The following is a 22,813-nucleotide window of genomic DNA, read 5'->3' on the forward strand; positions in this document are numbered from 1 at the left end:
TACTCATTCTATCCGTGAATTTAAAATACTATTGAACACTGTGCATGATTGAAATTTACTGTGTTTAATTGAAGATTTATTTGAGTTACTATGCGTGTTACTATGCTTGCATCTTGTTCTCTGCACTCTTGGTGTATATATATATATATATATATATATATATATATATATATATATATTACATAAATATAGGATAGACATATATACACATCATACTTGATCACACTTCACCTTCATTTTCTACCACCACCGGAACACCGTCACCGGCCACCTCAAAACTTATGCTTCTTCTCGTTCGAACACCACCTTATCACTTACTAATCAAATCTTTCTGTTTCCTTACTCCTATTTGAATCACTTTAGCTGAAAACTACATCAACCAAACACCCACCAGGCAACTCTAGTTATACCGCAGCGGCTTCTGTACTATTTCAGTCGAGTATCTTTGAGACCACCACCTTTTGTCACCCATCGAACCACCATATCCGTTTGAACCATCCTCACCATCACTACACCATCGTTACCCCTCACAACCTCCACTGGCCACCTTACAACAACCACTTAATTGATGTTGTTTTCTATTTCGATTCAATAATCAAACCACCACCCATGTAAGTCACCTTCAACCATTTACAGGTAATACTATCTGATAAGCTAACCAGACCATTGTTATTCTACTATATCTAGTTGGTTTCTGTTGAACAAACACCTTCGACCAGTGTTACTGATCTATCATCTTTTTCTGTTATCTGTTCAAACATCCTAAAACCCATTACAATTTGATTAAGGTTGGACCAAACACCATGAACACCTGTAACTGTTTCAAACTACTACTTTCCGGTTCAAACTTCACCCATACCCACTTGATTTAGTTTTTACTAATTGTTTGCTGCATTAAACCGAAGCTAAACCCATTAATTTTATGTTTTCATTCTGGAACAACCACCCCCACAAATCGGAACACCTTCATCAAACATCACCATTAATTGTTTTTAATTGCTGCTATTGCAGCTATAAATCGAAGCCCAAACACCACAACCATTTATTGGAGACTGTTTTTCTGTTTACAAAATCATCCAAAACGAAACCCATTAAACCTGTAACTAATCGTTTCTGCCTCTAACCTTCATACAAACCCTTAGAATCACCACTACCCCTTCTATATTTTCTTTATAAACACACCTGCTCCAAATCCAAATCATTGATATCAATATCGAGTACTACTGCTACTGTTTGGGTTCGAAGGATCACCAAGAACCCAATTAACTCCCTTTGATAACTAATAAACACCATCATCGAATGCCATCAACCACAATAAACCACCACAAACCCGCCACCTTTTATCATTAATTGAACTATTATTAAACCACTTCAGTTTTATGTCTTTAATCCTGTCTCCTTCTGCTTTCACTGTTGTCACTCGTGTCTGTTTCCAAGATATTCACAAACAACCATCTTGAAACCATACCGCTGCTACTTCCTTTCTTCTGTCCAAAACCACCAACTAAAACACCCCACAGCTCGAACAACTCAACAATCAGCTAATGCTATTGCTGCAAGTAATTCCTGTTTCCTAATCCTATCGTGCAGCTGCTACTGTTTAGCTTTCTTTCTTTTTTTTGTTAAAACAACTGTAACCAAAGAAAATAATAAATGATAATGATGAACAATAATTTAACAATAATAAGGGTGACTTATTCAATAATGAAGTATATTATAATAATAAAGAGGCGTAGGTTCGGTGGAAAGCAAAGTAGTGGAGACAAAAGGCAACAAGAAATGCTGTTGCGTGATACTTAATTTTTGACAATGTTTCCACTTCATGGGACCCCTTCTAAATGTGTATGGTTAACGATTGTACGATGATGAAGATATGATGATATGATCCTGTTATGCTTAAATAGCCGTTACCATTAATTTTCAATTACTCGACTTTTATTAATGCTGTAGTTTTGGAAATCACCACACAAACGCGCCCTTAATCTCTGCTGTCTTCTGATCGGTTTCTTTGTACTCGCCATTAAAAACACACAAACAGTCCTAAGAACCCTACCTCAAACCATGAACTACTGCTGCTACGTTTTAGAAGACCTAAATCGATTGATACAGATTTGGTTTAATAATTAGGGCCGTAAACCTTGTTTTAAGTAAATTGGGCTGTCAACTTGGTTTGCTAATTAGGCTGTGTTCCTAGTTTTAATGGACCGAGAGACACTACTTGTATTTTGTTGGGCTTCCAAATTAATGGACTGCAAATGGTTGGGCCGGAGACTTGTTTTAGGTGATGGGCCGAGATCAAGTTGTTTGTTGGGCCAATATGATCCAGTCGACACGGTTTATATTTAAGAAGAAACTGTTTTGATTAAGAAAAATAGAAATAGAGGAGTGGTTTGATGTGGTTTCGATTGAGCGAGAGGTCACGGGTTCGAGCCCTGACTGAGACATTTTTTTTAAGCCTTTACTTTGAGGTAGTTTACTTATATTTTTTTTATATATTATTATTATTATTATTATTATTATTATTATTATTATTATTATTATTATTATTATTATTATTATTATTATTGTTATTATCATTAATATTAGTATTATAATTATAAGTATTATTAATTATATTATCTTTATTATTAATAACATGATTATCATGATTAGAATTGTTATTATTATTACAACTATATTATTGCTATAAATTTTTACTACTAGTATTATTATTATTGTTACAACAAATTATTATTAAAAGAATCATTGATAGAAAAACTATCATTTTATTAAAAACATCCTTTTTAGTAAAATTATCATAAGAACTATTATTATTATTATTATAAAAGGAAACAACTTTTTATTTATTATTATCAATATTATTTTATCATATAAATATTAGTTACATAAAAATAGATATAATACATATAACATAACTATATTAAAATTTTTATAAATAAATATTATTTATTTAAAAGTGTATATAAAATAAACATACTTAATTAATTAATAAAACCTATAAATTATCAAATATAACGAGTATATCACCAATAAAAATATGTAAACTTATTCGATTACAATTCTATGTGTTAATATATATATAAATCATATAGGTTCGTGAATCCGAGGCCAACCCTGCATTGTTCAATATCATCATATGTATTTTTACTACAAAATACAGTATTGGGAGTTTCATTACTCACTTTTTAAAAGCTTTTGCAGTATATATTTTTGGGACTGAGAATACATGCGCTGTTTTTATAAATTTTTTACGAAATAGACACAATTAATTGAAACTACATTATATGGTTGAATGATCGAAGCCGAATATGCCCCTTTTGCTTGGTAACCTAAGAATTAGTAAACCAATCTACTAATTGACGCGGATCCTAAAGATAGATCTATTGGGCCTAACGAACCCCATCCAAAGTATCGGATGCTTTAGTACTTCGAATTCATTTTTATCATGTCCGAAGGATTTCCCGAAATGATAGGGGATATTCTTATATGCATCTTGTTAATGTCGGTTACCAGGTGTTCAATCCATATGAATGATTATTTTTGTCTCTATGCATGGGACGTATTTTTATGAGAAATGGAAATGAAAATCTTGTGGTCTATTAAAAAGATGAAAATGATCGATTATGATAAACTAATGAACTCACCAACCTTTTTGTTGACACTTGAAAGCATGTTGAAAGGACCCGTTCATATAAATTATAAACGATTCACAATAGTTGATTACATTGCGAGGTATTTGACCTCTATATGATACATTTTACAAACATTGCATTCGTTTTTAAAAGACAAACTTTCTTTACATCGAAAATTGACAGGCATGCATACCATTTCATAATATCCACTATCCAACTATAAATTGATTTAATAATAATCTTTGATGAACTCAATGACTCGAATGCAACGTTCTTCAAAATATGCTATGAAAGACTCCAAGTAATATCTTTAAAATGAGCAAATGCACAGCGGAAGATTTCTTTAACACCTGAGAATAAACATGCTTTAAAGTGTCAACCAAAAGGTTGGTGAGTTCATTAGTTTATCATAATCATTTATTTCCATCATTTTAATAGACCACAAGAATTTCATTTTCAGTTCTCATAAATATACGTCCCATGCATAGAGACAAAAATAATCATTCATATGGTGAACACCTGGTAACCGACATTAACTAGATACATATAAGAATATCCCCTATCATTCCGGGATCCTCCTTCGGACATGATATAAATTTCGAAGTACTAAAGCATCCGGTACTTTGGATGGGGTTTGTTAGGCCCAATAGATCTATCTTTAGGATTCGCGTCAATTAGGGTGTCTGTTCCCTAATTCTTAGATTACCAGACTTAATAAAAAGGGGCATATTCGATTTCGATAATTCAACCATAGAATGTAGTTTCACGTACTTGTGTCTATTTCGTAAAACATTTATAAAAGTTGCGCATGTATTCCCAGCCCAAAAATATAAAAGGTAAAAAGGCAAATGAAACTCACCATACTGTATTTCGTAGTAAAAATACATATAACGTCATTGAACAAGTGCAAGGTTGGCCTCGGATTCACGAACATAAATTAATTATATATATTTATATGTTGGTCAATATTTGTCTAACAAATTAGGTCAAGTCATAGTGTACCACAATCCTAATGCTCGAGACTAATATGCAAAAGTCAACAAAAGTAAATTTGACTCAAAATAATTTCTAAAAATCTATACATGATTAATATATAGTTTAAATATTGTCGTTTTATATTTTTAAATATTTTAAAAAGATTTATTAGAGTAAATAATATAATTTATTTATTAATAAATAAAATTTTATATTAAATTTATATAATCAAATATACTTTTATATATATTAAGTAATAAAATTTATAGGGTTCATTTAATATCATAAAGATAATATGATAGGTATTATTAAAGTAAGTTATTACACGTAGTAAAATATGTTTGTATCACATATTTATTTGATAAAATAATATCTATAATGATAGTAAGTAAAAGTTGTATTATTTTGTAATAATAATTATTATTATAAAAATATCAATATTTATAATTACTAAGATGACATTATGATAAAACGATAATTCTAATTATGATAACTTTAATATTTACGATAATTTTTAATATTATCTTTAAAATAATAATTCTATTTAAAATAATAATAATAATAATGATATTTTATAGTAACAATGACATTTCTATTAAAATGATAATTTTTGTTAAAATGATAGTTTTAATACTAACGATACTTTTAATAATAATAGTAATGATAAAAATAATAAGAACGATAATTTTATCTAAATTAATATCTTATAATATTTTAATTTCATCATGATACTCTTACTCATTATTTCCTAATCGTTTCGTTTAACAGCTTTTAATCGTCTTTTATATCGTGTTCATAATAATGATAATAATAGTAATCAAAATATTTAGGTGTTACAATTATTTGTTTTAATTGCACTAATATTAATAATGATAGTTACTATAATATTATTAACGATAATACTAATAATTATCTTAATGATAATATAGTAATAATAATAATAACAATAACAATAACCATTTTTAAATAATGATATATATATATATATTAATAATGATAATAATAATAATAATAATACTAATAATAATAATAATAATAATAATAATGATAATGATAATGGGATAATAATAATAATAATACTAATTATAACTTTAACGATAATAACGATAGTAATAAAGAAAACAATTTTTAATGATAAATCCCTTTTATTGATAAAGATAATAATAATGATAATAATAAGATAAAACTAGAACGACGATAAAAACGACGATAATAATAATCATTTTTAATAAAAATATCAAAAATTCAATTGATTATAACTTCTAATCCGTTCATCGAAACCATTCGATATCTAAAGGAAAAGTTCTTAATTTCTCGCTAGCTTTCCAAGGACATGCATATCTTATACCTTATCTCAACCGCAAGTGTAACTAATTCAAGATTCAACCTAACCTGTCTAAGGGCAATATCAAAAGTACAAGCATGCATAATCCTAAATACTCGAGTACTAGTCAAGGATATACTATTAGTATGTAAAAGTTAAATTATGAGTACTCACGTATCAATATTGAGATTCAATATTGCAGGAAAGGTACGTAGACGCAACGGAAATGATAAACACTATATTGACCTCACGAGCATACCCATGAACCATACTCAATCACCTCTATAGCTATAACCCATAATTTCCTTAATCCTATCCTACTCGAAAAACAATTTCGAAATCACTCAGACAACACTCCGTCGTAATATTTTATGTATACTAATAATATCTTGAAATAATACGGAGTAAATATATATATGTAAATCGATTGAGAGAGTTTAGAGAAAAATATTTTCAAGTTTCTATGAAATAATGAAACCTATTGAATTCTATTTATAATAGATTTTTGAATTATTAAAATGAATTATTAAAGTATGAATTATTAAAGTGAATTATTAAAGTATGAATTATTAAAGTGAATTATTAAAGTATGAATTATTAAAGTGAATTATTAAAGTATAAATTATTAAAGTATGAATTATTAAAGTGAATTATTAAAGTTAAAGTAAAGTAAAAATAAAGTAAAGGTAAAGTTTAAGTATAGTAAAAGTATAAAACTATGTACGTATTATATGCGTATAAATATATATAATATTAATTTAAATCGTTATATATATTTAATAAAATAAAATATAAATATCGTTATCTTTATCATACTAGTTAAGTAATGAGTTGTCAAAAGTGGTTCTAGATATTTATAAAAGTTATATACGTTTTAATAATAAAGTTCTTTTTAAACTGAAAACGTTTTTGTACGTTTGAAACTAAATAGATCAATCGAGTCTTTATGAGATTCAATCTTCCACTATCCTTTGTCTAGTTCTCAATGATTGACAATTTGTTCTTATTTATAAATTACTTTACCATTTTCCGAATATTGTTAAAATGGAAAGATTTCTCAAATCAACGTGGGCCTTTCAACAGAGACTTGTAATCATAATTTAATATATCTGATAATTCAATCAGTTGATCTTATCTTCTAATTCCATTGATAAACATTTTGAAACAGATACAATCATATAAAGTATTTAATATAATATTTCATTTACGTTTCAAGTTATAATATATATACACATATACATATATAATCATATTCGTTTAATGGTTCGTGAATCGTTGGAACTTGGTCGAAGTTGAATGAATGTATGAACATAGTTTAAAATTCTTGAAATTTAACTTAACAAATATTGCTTATTGTGTCGGAAACATATAAAGATTAAAGTTTAAATTTGGTTGGAAATTTCCGGGTTGTCACAGTACCTACCCGTTAAAGAAATTTCGTCCCGAAATTTAAGTGGAAAGGTCGTGAATGATAATAAGTATGTTTTCATGATACATACGGGCTGAAAATTAGAGTTTTATCATCAGCGAATAATTTGGATAAACAATCCATTTATATGAAGAGTACGAATGAAGCTAACATAGAAGAGTGAAATGAGTAAGTGTAGATTCATCTTATCATTTGACGTAGATATGATTGATTCTCAGATTTCAAGGGATTTGAAGAAAATCTTCTTAATAAGATTTGACTCTCCGGTAATCAAGGAAATTAGGATCCGCTTTAAATGCGATCGTCCATTTTAATTATTCTGTCGGAGATTTTCTTATAAATTCACCTCCTTCGTTTCCTTACAACTCACACCTTCTGTTGATGCATTTTATGCAAGTCTCTAGACATCTACCCACGTCCATTGCAGGTACAACAGTTTACAGGCCACCATGATTGCTCATTATTATCCCGTGTTTGTATGTGGTTACAGGAACTGCAGGAACGAGATTTAGATGTTTGACTATGTTAGACTTAGTCAGACGTACGAGTGAAGCCTCACTAGTACGGCTGACAGGCTCATACGCACGGTTGATGCTGAGCTAAGTCACAATTACAACCTAAATGAGAAGACACGAGTGAGTGATCACCCGTACGGCTGATGAAGCCAACTCGTACGTGTGATGAATGAATCGTATGGGTGAGTCAACAGCAGGGGTATATAAAGTCTTATGTTCTTCATTTTAGGTTAAGCCTCTTATTTGTTACACACACTCAGATCTAGTGAGCTCTTCCGATTCTCTCTCAGTCCAAATCACCCATGTGGTGAATAATAGCTCTAGGTGTTGATCTAATCACACTTGATTTAGTTGTGGTTTGACTAAATTAATCAAAAAAAACTTAACCTATTCACTAGAGGGTTTGATTCACTTATTCTGCCATTGTGTGAGTTAAATCTGTTGATTTCTAAGTTCCTAGTCATGTTTCATCACCTTCTATTCTTTCCCCCTCAACTCATATTTTAAAGTATTCATCAATATGCTCCATCCAGCTCTGATTCTCGATATACTTCTAACTTTCATATCGGTCATTCTTCTTTTTCATCTACCGCCGGAAGAATCTATTTACTTCTACTATACTCTTGGGTTTATAGTGTTTCTAGTTCTCCCGTGTCTTTATATTGCTATATGCATCGATATATGGTTTATAATTTCTGGTTTGTCGTTGAGCTTTATATGTTCCCTTATATTTCAAAGTCTCTGCTTCTGTCTTCTATAATCATTATCATTCACAGTTAATGCTCTCTTTTATTTGCTGCAATTTATACCCCAATTTCTATTTCGGAGTTTTGTCCTTTCGTTTCTTCTTCTTGCGATTAAGCACCGCTTGTAATGGTCCAGAATTCACAGATATGAATTTCGGAATGAACATTGTTAATGTTCTAGGAAGGAAATTGTGATGGCACGATCTTGACTTGTCAAATTACTAGAATACCTTGGAAAAGGCCGAATCATCAAGAAATATTTTTTTTGATATTTTAGAGGTTAAATAGAATACAAGAGTCGTATAACATGGCACATGATGATGTTATGATCTGTGAATCATCACGTTCCATTTAGAAACTCAGCATGACTTACTGTAATATAATCACATTGATCAAGTGTCATTATATTATACTAATTCATGCTTCAGTTCTCAACACTACTTCAAAATATTCCTATTTTAAACTTGAATCTTTCAGAATTTAGAAACTAAAATAGTTTCTTTTATGATGTAATACAGATAGCGCGAAGAGGTAAATGATTTCAAATAAGAAGAATTAAGAAAATATCTTCAGAAATATGGAGGATATTTATAATGAAAGATATGATGATATTTTAGAATTTCTAATATCAGAGGATGATGAAGAATATTGTCCGCAGGGGTTTAGAGTCAGGAGCAAGGTATTCGTTAATGACTTCAGCAGGTATTGAATCATTTGGATCCTTTAAAGTCAAGGTTCAGTCTTTGTAATTTTTCCACAGCCTCCTTCCTACTTTGCTCAATCCGTTTTCCAGTTCCAAAACTTCTCTTTTTCTGCGCTTTGCCAGCACACTTCATCATTATCATCCAGCTTTTACCATTTAAAGTCGTTTATAGTTTTTGCTGCTTCATCAGCATTTTTTCCATTTTCGGAGAACCAATTCGTAGTTCGGAGTGTTTTTCAGAAACTTCACATTCAAATTAAGTCCAGAAGATAGACGTTATATATACACATATAACTGTTGGCGCAGACATGCTGCAAGATTTCAAAATACTGATTGCTAATTCCCAATGATTCGTATGGAAATTCTCATTACAAGATGCGAATGAGTAAATGATGGGGTTTCAATGAATAATTATGAAGACTTTTTGGAGAGGCTAAAGTCAAAGGGTAATGAAGTTGTTGGTACATCTGCTAATAATATGGTGGAATGTAAAAGGTTCCCTGGTAACGATGGTGTATATCTCAAGGTTATAATAAGGTTAGTCTGACTGAAAATTCGAAGTTGACTTGCTGGAGCTGTGACAAAACTGGCTACTTTGAATAGGAGTCGCAAAGTTATTTTTGCTAATAAATGCCAAAGAATCTGACGCGGATACGTTGTTTAAACTTTTACTTTGGTTTCAAGAGTTTTTCGGGTACATAACTGTGGGTAACATGTGGTTGGGTCATCATCTCGATTGCTCATCATTCGAAGTGTCTTCAGAAATTTTCGAAGGGTTTGAACACAGATTGTAATCGTTAACATACATTTGATGTTCTAACACAGTTTTGAAGTCAAAATATAGCTTGTGAAAGATGTAAGGATCTAAGAGTGATGATTTTGGTCATATCTCAAGTTAAATTTTGAGATTTCAAAATCAGAATATGTAATTAAATTTTGAATGAGTATGGTTGTTTTGATTTCTATAAAAGAATGTATATTGTTGTGAAAGTAGGGAGTATAATGGATGATTTGCTGAATCAGATTCGAAGAATGTAACATATTAATTGTGAATTTATATATCTCTCGGGTATTACCTACCCGTTAAAAAAAAAATTCACAATTAATATTTTGTACAAAAGAATTTTATTACAGTCTTTATGAAAATATATATATGTATATTTTCTTCAGATGTAACATAGATTTAATGAGTTAATGTTAAATTAAACTCATTTAATTTACGGTTGAAACTAGAATTGAATAATCCCTAAAGGCTTTAAAAAGTACATAACTTTTACGCAGTATTTCTTTAATGACATTAAAATTATGAATCAATACTTCGTTATTTGTTGATGTATGGTGTTCGGTTCGTGGAATTCTTGTGAATTTCGCAAAGTACGAATGATGTTATCTGAAAAGTTTCGGGTACATTGATGATGAAAGTGTAAAATCAAATATATACTTGATTTATTATGAATTGGAATTTGTTGAATTGCGACAGAGATTGTAGTTAACGCTGGTTAAGTTGCGGCCGAAGGACGTACATTATTGCATATTTGTAATATGAATTAACCGAGTAGTTAAGATTCACACACAATAGCTTAGCACTGAAAGATTTATTTCAATATATATATATATATATATATATATATATATATATATATATATATATATATATATATATATATATACATATAATTTCTTCAGAGGAAATGAGTTAATTCTTCATAACTCGTTGATACAATATAAACGTTATTGATTCGTAATGATGTCCACAGTGATTCTTGAACTGACAGAGTTTGTGATGTTATCGGTGTTGTTGATTCGGATGTTGACTGTACTGACGATGCTGGTAACACTGATGGTACTATTGATGTTGTTGGTAAAGCAAGTTTAGCTTGTTAATCACACACCATTTTTGTCAGGGTTTCTACTCTTCCTTCCATCATTTTGGTTCGCTTAACTGATTTATGGTTAGGGCTAGATTAGATAATCTCTAAGACTTTAGAGATTACATAATCGCCGCGGAATGTTTCTCCAATGAAGTTATGAATTAATACTTCGTCAGTTATTGTTGTTGGTACTCCTTGGTATCTATGGTGCGTATGACGTTGATGCTCGTGGGATAGATTGTGAAGTTGAGGTTTACGACGCGGTTGTGGTTGGAGGTGGTAATGGTACTGTTGGTGTTGATGATGGTGGTACTGGTTATGCTGCTGATGCTGCTGCTGGTGTTTGTAATCTCTGCACCATATTCTCCAAAGCCACTACCCGAGCGCGAAGCTCGTTGACTTCTTCTATTACACCGGGGTGATTGTCGGTTCGGACGAGCGGATAAATAAAATCTAAAATTTGATGTAATATATAATCGTGACGAGATACTCTGGAAATGAGCGAGAAAATGGTGTTTCGGACAGGTTCGCCGGTAAGTGCTTCAGGTTCTTCATCAAGAGGGCAATGTGGTGGATGGAAGGGATCACCTTCTTCTTGTCTCCAATGATTGAGGAGGCTACGAACCCATCCCCAATTCATCCAGAATAGGTGATGACTGATTGGTTGATCTATTCCGGTCACACTACTTTCGGAGCTTGAATCGGATTCCATTTCGGAATCTGAGTGACTTGAACTGATGACGAATTCCATTTCGTACGATTGGATAAAGAATTTTTTTTTCGATATGAAATGATTTTGGCTAACGGATGGTATTCTAATTACATAGAATATATATATATATATATATATATATATATATATATATATATATATATATATATATATATATATATATATATATATATATATATATATATATATATATAGATCAAAAGATTTCGTAGATTACGGAGGACTTTGCGGGATATGTCAGGCAAAGTTTAAAGTAACAGATACGATAAGATATGATTTAGCAGATATGCTAAGATATGAATTTTTGTCTATACACTATTCATGCAATCAATACAGCAAGACGTGTCTTAGACTAAAAATGATAAGCAGGTAATTTTCTGAGGATGATAAGTAGTTAATTTTCGACACAAAATGATAAGCAAAACTTTTGACATGCAGATACGGTCGAAGTCCAGACTCACTAATGCATCCTATCGACTTATCAGTTAGACACACTAATGCAGACCTGGTTCGCTAAGACCACCGCTCTGATACCAACTGAAAGGACCCGTTCATATACATTATAAACGATTCACAATAGTTGATTACATTGCGAGGTATTTGACCTCTATATGATACATTTTACAAACATTGCATTCGTTTTTAAAAGACAAACTTTCTTTACATCGAAAATTGACAGGCATGCATACCATTTCATAATATCCACTATCCAACTATAAATTGATTTAATAATAATCTTTGATGAACTCAATGACTCGAATGCAACGTTCTTCAAAATATGCTATGAAAGACTCCAAGTAATATCTTTAAAATGAGCAAATGCACAGCGGAAGATTTCTTTAACACCTGAGAATAAACATGCTTTAAAGTGTCAACCAAAAGGTTGGTGAGTTCATTAGTTTATCATAATCATTTATTTCCATCATTTTAATAGACCACAAGAATTTCATTTTCAGTTCTCATAAATATACGTCCCATGCATAGAGACAAAAATAATCATTCATATGGTGAACACCTGGTAACCGACATTAACTAGATACATATAAGAATATCCCCTATCATTCCGGGATCCTCCTTCGGACATGATATAAATTTCGAAGTACTAAAGCATCCGGTACTTTGGATGGGGTTTGTTAGGCCCAATAGATCTATCTTTAGGATTCGCGTCAATTAGGGTGTCTGTTCCCTAATTCTTAGATTACCAGACTTAATAAAAAGGGGCATATTCGATTTTGATAATTCAACCATAGAATGTAGTTTCACGTACTTGTGTCTATTTCGTAAAACATTTATAAAAGTTGCGCATGTATTCCCAGCCCAAAAATATAAAAGGTAAAAAGGCAAATGAAACTCACCATACTGTATTTTGTAGTAAAAATACATATAACGTCATTGAACAAGTGCAAGGTTGGCCTCGGATTCACGAACCTAAATTAATTATATATATTTATATGTTGGTCAATATTTGTCTAACAAATTAGGTCAAGTCATAGTGTACCACAATCCTAATGCTCGAGACTAATATGCAAAAGTCAACAAAAGTAAATTTGACTCAAAATAATTTCTAAAAATCTATACATGATTAATATATAGTTTAAATATCGTCGTTTTATATTTTTAAATATTTTAAAAAGATTTATTAGAGTAAATAATATAATTTATTTATTAATAAATAAAATTTTATATTAAATTTATATAATCAAATATACTTTTATATATATTAAGTAATAAAATTTATAGGGTTCATTTAATATCATAAAGATAATATGATAGGTATTATTAAAGTAAGTTATTACACGTAGTAAAATATGTTTGTATCACATATTTATTTGATAAAATAATATCTATAATGATAGTAAGTAAAAGTTGTATTATTTTGTAATAATAATTATTATTATAAAAATATCAATATTTATAATTACTAAGATGACATTATGATAAAACGATAATTCTAATTATGATAACTTTAATATTTACGATAATTTTTAATATTATCTTTAAAATAATAATTCTATTTAAAATAATAATAATAATGATATTTTATAGTAACAATGACATTTCTATTAAAATGATAATTTTTGTTAAAATGATAGTTTTAATACTAACGATACTTTTAATAATAATAGTAATGATAAAAATAATAAGAACGATAATTTTATCTAAATTAATATCTTATAATATTTTAATTTCATCATGATACTCTTACTCATTATTTCCTAATCGTTTCGTTTAACAGCTTTTAATCGTCTTTTATATCGTGTTCATAATAATGATAATAATAGTAATCAAAATATTTAGGTGTTACAATTATTTGTTTTAATTGCACTAATATTAATAATGATAGTTACTATAATATTATTAACGATAATACTAATAATTATCTTAATGATAATATAGTAATAATAATAATAACAATAACAATAACCATTTTTAAATAATGATATATATATATATATATATATATTAATAATGATAATAATAATAATAATAATAATAATAATAATACTAATAATAATAATAATAATAATAATAATAATAATGATAATGATAATGGGATAATAATAATAATAATACTAATTATAACTTTAACGATAATAACGATAGTAATAAAGAAAACAATTTTTAATGATAAATCCCTTTTATTGATAAAGATAATAATAATGATAATAATAAGATAAAACTAGAACGACGATAAAAACGACGATAATAATAATCATTTTTAATAAAAATATCGAAAATTCAATTGATTATAACTTCTAATCCGTTCATCGAAACCATTCGATATCTAAAGGAAAAGTTCTTAATTTCTCGCTAGCTTTCCAAGGACATGCATATCTTATACCTTATCTCAACCGCAAGTGTAACTAATTCAAGATTCAACCTAACCTGTCTAAGGGCAATATCAAAAGTACAAGCATGCATAATCCTAAATACTCGAGCACTAGTCAAGGATACACTATTAGTATGTAAAAGTTAAATTATGAGTACTCACGTATCAATATTGAGATTCAATATTGCAGGAAAGGTACGTAGACGCAACGGAAATGATAAACACTATATTGACCTCACGAGCATACCCATGAACCATACTCAATCACCTCTATAGCTATAACCCATAATTTCCTTAATCCTATCCTACTCGAAAAACAATTTCGAAATCACTCACACAACACTCCGTCGTAATATTTTATGTATACTAATAATATCTTGAAATAATACGGAGTAAATATATATATGTAAATCGATTGAGAGAGTTTAGAGAAAAATATTTTCAAGTTTCTATGAAATAATGAAACCTATTGAATTCTATTTATAATAGATTTTTGAATTATTAAAATGAATTATTAAAGTGAATTATTAAAGTATGAATTATTAAAGTGAATTATTAAAGTATGAATTATTAAAGTGAATTATTAAAGTATAAATTATTAAAGTATGAATTATTAAAGTGAATTATTAAAGTTAAAGTAAAGTAAAAATAAAGTAAAGGTAAAGTTTAAGTATAGTAAAAGTATAAAACTATGTACGTATTATACGCGTATAAATATATATAATATTAATTTAAATCGTTATATATATTTAATAAAATAAAATATAAATATCGTTATCTTTATCATACTAGTTAAGTAATGAGTTGTCAAAAGTGGTTCTAGATATTTATAAAAGTTATATACGTTTTAATAATAAAGTTCTTTTTAAACTGAAAACGTTTTTGTACGTTTGAAACTAAATAGATCAATCGAGTCTTTATGAGATTCAATCTTCCACTATCCTTTGTCTAGTTCTCAATGATTGACAATTTGTTCTTATTTATAAATTACTTTACCATTTTCCGAATATTGTTAAAATGGAAAGATTTCTCAAATCAACGTGGGCCTTTCAACAGAGACTTGTAATCATAATTTAATATATCTGATAATTCAATCAGTTGATCTTATCTTCTAATTCCATTGATAAACATTTTGAAACAGATACAATCATATAAAGTATTTAATATAATATTTCATTTACGTTTCAAGTTATAATATATATACACATATACATATATAATCATATTCGTTTAATGGTTCGTGAATCGTTTGAACTTGGTCGAAGTTGAATGAATGTATGAACATAGTTTAAAATTCTTGAAATTTAACTTAACAAATATTGCTTATTGTGTCGGAAACATATAAAGATTAAAGTTTAAATTTGGTTGGAAATTTCCGGGTTGTCACACATGTTTATTCTCAGGTACGAAAGAAATCTTCCGCTGTGCATTTGCTCATTTTAGAGATATTATTTGGAGTCATTCATGACATATTTCAAAAGACGTTGCATTCGAGTCGTCGAGTTCATCAAGATTATTATTAAGTCAATTATAGTTGGATATATTATGAAATGATATGCATGCCATCAACTTTTGATGAAATGAAAGTTTGCCTTTTTAAAATCGAATGCAATATTTGTAAAATGTATCATATAGAGGTCAAGTACCTCGCGATGTAACCAAATGTAATGTATTTGTCCAGATGGATTAGGATGGATCGTTTCAGTTGGTATCAGAGCGGTGGTCTTAGCGAACCAGGTCTTGCATTAGTGTGTCTAACTGATAGTTGTTTAGATGCATTAGTGAGTCTGGACTTCAACCGTATCTGCATGTCAAAAGTTTTGCTTATCATTTAGTATCGAAAATTATTTGCTTATCATCTTTAAACTCTAGACACGTCTTACTGCCTCTATTGCATAGACTGTGCATAGATAAATTCATATCTTAGCGTATCTGTTATTATTACCTTTGCCTGACAGCTTCCGTAGATTCCTCCGTAACTTATGGGATTTTAGTATTATATATGCATATGTAAATTATGTATTACAGGGTACTAATCTACATCCTATAATCTATTTCTTATCGAAAATACTTCATTTGATCATACGAGATGAATCCCTCAACCAGTTCGAGTCCCTCGAATTCCGATATGGAGTTTCACTTGAGCTCCGAAAGCAGCGTCACCAGAATGAATCAATCAATCAGCCATCCCCAATTCATCTGATGAGTTCATAGTCGACTTAATCAACGGAAACGAGAAGTAGGCAATTCCTTTCCACCAACCAAATTTCCCTCTTGGCGATGAACCTGAAACACTTACGGCGAATCAGTCCAAAACACCATTTCCACCCTCATTTCCAGAGTAGCTCAACACGATTATATTCTATCCACAATTCTAAACCTTATTCATCCGCTCGTTCCGACCGACAATCATTTTGGAATAATAGAAGAAGTCAACGAACTTCGCGCTTGAGTGATCAATTTAGAGAATATGGTGCAAAATCTACCAGCTTCAGCAACATCACCGGCACCAACAGTACCATCAATAACAGCACCAGTACCATCAACAATCCATGCCTCAACATCTCATTCTGTACCTCGAGTATAATCTTCATTCTACGTATCGTTCTACATCATTTATCTTCATTCTATATGGCAATTATGTAATCTCTAATGTTTTAGAGATTAAGTTCTAACGGTAAATCAAATGAGATTAATATTATATTAACTCATTAAATTCATGATTACATCTGAAGAAAATATATATGAAAGTATATTTTCATAAAGATTGTAATTAAAAACTCTATCGTATAAACTGTTAATGATGAGAATATTTTAACGGGTAGGTAATACCCGAGGAATATTTAGATTTCACATTAATAAGTTACACTGTGCATTTTTCGAATCTGATTCAACGGTCATTTACTATCCTACTTACATCCACAGATGTAAGTATCCGTTCACCGCAAAATAACCATTTTCATTCAATTTCATATTTGGATTTTGACTTACCAGAATCCAACAAGTGACATAATGAAGACAACATTGGATAAAAAATAAAATTTGTTAGGAACAAACAAATTAATTATGAGAAATTTTGCTAAGAAACCACGCTAACAAAATCCTAGCTAACTTTTCCTAGCTAACTGATTACATTTTATCTATCGCAAGTTATTTATCGCAATTTATATTCTCGCAATTTTATGTATCGTCATTTAATTTCTGTTATTTATTTTACGCACTTTAAATATCGGGACACGTTACAAGGTTTTGACATATCATATCGACGCATCTATATATATTATTTGGAATAACCATAGACACTCTATATGCAGTAATGATCGAGTTAGCTATACAGGGTTGAGGTTGATTCTATAATAATATATATACTTTGAGTTGTGATCGAGTCTGAGACATGTATACAATGGGTCACGAATACGTATTAATTAATTCGAATATTATATATTAAACTATATATGAATTATTGGATTACTAATTGTGGACTACTAACTGTGGACTGCCAACATTGGACAATTAAAATGAATTAAAATATTGATTATAACATATGAAACTAAACAATTCTTCAAGTTTGCCACTTGATTTCATCTTAAACCTCATTTGTATCTTGACGATTACTATCTGCGATCAAACCTTTCATGATTCTTGAAAACACCTCAATCGAGAGAATGAACTAACCGCACTTCATCTACGGAAGAAAAGATTGATGCATATAGATATGCACCTGAAAACACTCGGAACCTGGGTAAACGTTTAACACGTATCTGTACTAGCTCCTTTGGCATTGTTATTACCGAAAATAACATTGCAGTCCTTTTTCAAATTAGCCAATTTTGTCACAACTCCAGCAAATCAACTTCGACTTTCGTTCGAATTAGCCTTATTTTAACCTCGATATATAAGTTTACCTTTCGTCATCGTTACCGGGGAACCGTTTATATTCCACCACATTAGCAGTAAACTTACCAGCAACCTCGTTGCTCCTTGGCCTAAACCTCTCCGATAAATCACTATATTTTTCCATTGAAACCCTATCATATACTCATTCGCATCTTGTAACGAGAACTGCCATACCAATTACCGGGAATCAACAATCAGTACTTTGAAAACTTACAGTATGTCTACATCAACAGTTATATGTATAACATTCATCTCTTAGAATTATGATCTTCCATTCTGAAATACTGAAAAGTACTCAGTCTACGAACCAATACTCCAAAGTTTGAAAAAGCGGAATGAAACAACAGAAACAGTAGACAACCATAAACGACCTTAACCATCAAAAGTATGATGATAAAGAATGGAGTGTTGGAAACGCTCAATAGAAAATTTGGTACAAAAAAAAAGCGGATTATGCGAAATTATGAAGGAGGCTGTGGACGAATCACAAGGACTAAACTTGTACATAAAGAATCCTAATGATTCTGATTTTGATGAAATCTTTAGCAAATGCCTTGCTCCTTAATCGCTCTAAATCATCGTGAATGAATTTCTTCATCACAATTTGATTCAAAAATTCTAAGATATTATCGTATCCTTTATTATAAATATCCTCGATATTTCTGAAGATAATTTCATAACTATTCTTATCCGAAATCATTTATCTTCTCGCGTTATCAATGTCACATCAGAAAGGAAACTGTTTTATTTTCTAAATTCTAAAAAAAATAAAAAATTCGAACTTAAATTATGAATGTTTTTGAAGTATTGTTGGGAACTGATGCATGAGTTAGTATAATATAATGACACTTGATCAACGTGATTATATTACAGTAAGTCATGCTGAGTTTCTAAATGAAACGTGGTGATTCACAGACTATAACGTCATCATGTACTATGTTACACGACTCTTACATTCTGTCAATTCTATAAACATATCAAGAACATATTTCTTGATAGTTCTATCTTTTCTCTTAAATTCTGGTAATTCAACCAATCAAGATCGTGCTATTACAATATCTTTCTTAGGACATTAGTTATGTTCATTCGAAACTTCATACCTACAAATTCTGGACCATTAATTGCTTGACTTAAAGTCGGGAAGAGAAAATAAAAGTAGGGAACTCCAAAATATAAAGGAAATAAAGAGGGTGGATTTATAGTGAAATATCCGACAGAGCAATCGAAACAGATTACCGCATTTGAGGATTCTAATTTCTTGATTTCTGAAGAATCAAATCTTATTACAAAGATTTCCTCTAAATTCCTTGAATTTCAGAAATTCAACCATGACTACGTCAAAACTTAAGACGAACTTCATTTATTCATTTCTCTTTTGTGATAACTTCACTCGTACTCCTCGCGAAATTCGAATTATTTTATCCATATTACTCAATGATGATAAAACTCTATTTATCAACTCATATTCGTCATGAAAACATTTTTATTGTCAGCCATGACCACCTCACTCAAATTTCGGGACGAAATTTCTTTAACGGGTAGGTACTGTGACGACCCGAAATTTTTTGACCAAATTTAAACTTTATCTTTATATGATTTCGACACGATAAGCAAAGTCTGTAATATTGAGTCTCAGAAATTTTGAACTGTTTTTATGAATTCATTTAACCTTTGACTGTTCTCGACGATTCACGAACAACTAATTGTAAATAGATACATATATATTTAAATGTATATATATATATATATATATATATATATATATATATATATATATATATATATATATATAATGATTGGAAATACAATTTTGAAATATTATATGTTATTGTTAGTTATGTGAAATAAAATAAAGATATGATATTATAATAATTATTATTTAAAACCTATCTTTATATATATATATATATATATATATATATATATATATATATATATATATATATATATATATATATATATATATATATATATATAAAGTATATTAAATATACTCAGGTGTCGCTTCGATTGATATTTAACCAGTTTAATTTGAACTTATGATTTCTATACATAAGTATGAATATTGTAATAATTTATAAATATTACATATACTAAAATTTATAATATTTCATGTTAAGTAAATAATTATGTATTTGTTAACATTATGATTAATAATAATTATTACTAGTATTATTATCATTGTTATTTTTATTATTATTATTATTACATGAATATTATTAACAGTTTATTATTAAGATAATTATATTCATTAACTATTAATATTAAACAAAAATAAATGATTATCTGTAAGTTGTTATGTATCACTATCTTAACCCGTACTCCTGTCTACTCAATCTATCCGTAAATTTAAAATACTATTGAGCACTGTGCATGATTGAAATTTACTGTGTTTAATTGAAGATTTTTTTGAGTTACTATGCGTGTTACTATGCTTGCATCTTGTTCTCTGCACTCTTGGTGTATATATATACATTTACATAAATATAGGATAGACATATATACACATCATACTTGATCACACTTCACCTTCATTTTCTACCACCACTGGAACACCGTCACTGGCCACCTCAAAACTTATGCTTCTTCTCGTTCGAACACCACCTTATCACTTACTAATCAAATCTTTCTGTTTCCTTACTCCTATTTGAATCACTTTGGCCGAAAACTACATCAACCAAACACCCACCAGGAAACTCTAGTTATACCGCAGCGGCTTCTGTACTGTTTCAGTCGAGCATCCTTGAGACCACCACCTTTAGTCACCCATCGAACCACCATATCCGTTTGAACCATCCTCACCATCACTACACCATCGTCACCCCTCACAACCTCCACTGGCCACCTTACAACAACCACTTAATTGATGTTGTTTTCTATTTCGATTCAATAATCAAACCACCACCCATGTAAGTCACCTTCAACCATCTACAGGTAATACTATCTGATAAGCTAACCAGACCATTGTTATTCTACTATATCTAGTTGGTTTCTATTGAACAAACACCTTCGACCAGTGTTGCTGATCTATCATCTTTTACTGTTATCTGTTCAAATATCCTAAAACCCATTACAATTCGATTAAGGTTGGACCAAACACCATGAACACCTGTAACTGTTTCAAACTACTACTTTCTGGTTTGAACTTCACCCATACCCATTTGGTTTAGTTTTTACTAATCGTTTGCTGCATTAAACCGAAGCTAAACCCATTACTTTTATGTTTTCATGTAACAACCCAAACCAAACTACGAACAATCCACTTAAAATACCAAAAAAAAAAAAAAAAATTGTTCGTTCAGCAACTGGCGCGGCGCGCCAAACTGGTCTGTCCCAAAAAGTTTGAAATGCGAAAAAGATTGGCAACTTCCCGACCTAATTAGACAAAACACTTTTATCCACATGTTCAAATATGTAAAACTAACACGTTCCATTTATAAAAAGGGTTTTACGACACCGAGCCCACATATGCCCAAATTACCCCTTTAAGTACAAATACAAGTTTTCGACCACAAGACTTTTAATACAAAACAAAGCCGAGCATGGCGATTGGGGATATGCTACCCAATCCTAATCTATCCAAAAGCGAGCCTTCTAAAGTAACTACGCAAGTCCACTAGTCCCCGCTTACCCGAGCCACCGTCTCCAAGCAGTCTATAAAAATGTAAACAACGAGAGGGTAAGCTAACGCTTAGTGAGTGAAAATATACTACATACATATATATGTATAAAATGGACACGCCACACAAATAATCAAATACCGCATACCGGAGCATCCATGTATAAGGCAACTATACTAAGCATACCGTACGATCTTTAAGCAACAAGCTAAAGATATCAACAAGTAAGTTCACCAACGACGATGTGAACAACGCCAATAAGCTACACCCGGAGGGTTAGCTACAACACAACAATACATTAATATATATATAACAATATATAAACGAATAAGGTTAACCCATTAACCCATTGCCGAAATACCAAACACCACAACGAAGATTGGCCGAACTACACGAGCCTTAGTAATCCGAAACCACACGAGATTACTATCTTCAATAAGATGACCGAACTACATGCGTCATTGTGAATCCGAACTACACGAGATTCGTCCTTGATGAGATGACCGAACTACACGCATCATCGTGAATCCGAACTACA

The sequence above is a fragment of the Rutidosis leptorrhynchoides genome, chromosome 2 (genome assembly GCF_046630445.1).
Source record: "Rutidosis leptorrhynchoides isolate AG116_Rl617_1_P2 chromosome 2, CSIRO_AGI_Rlap_v1, whole genome shotgun sequence".
Taxonomy (NCBI): Eukaryota; Viridiplantae; Streptophyta; class Magnoliopsida; order Asterales; family Asteraceae; genus Rutidosis; species Rutidosis leptorrhynchoides.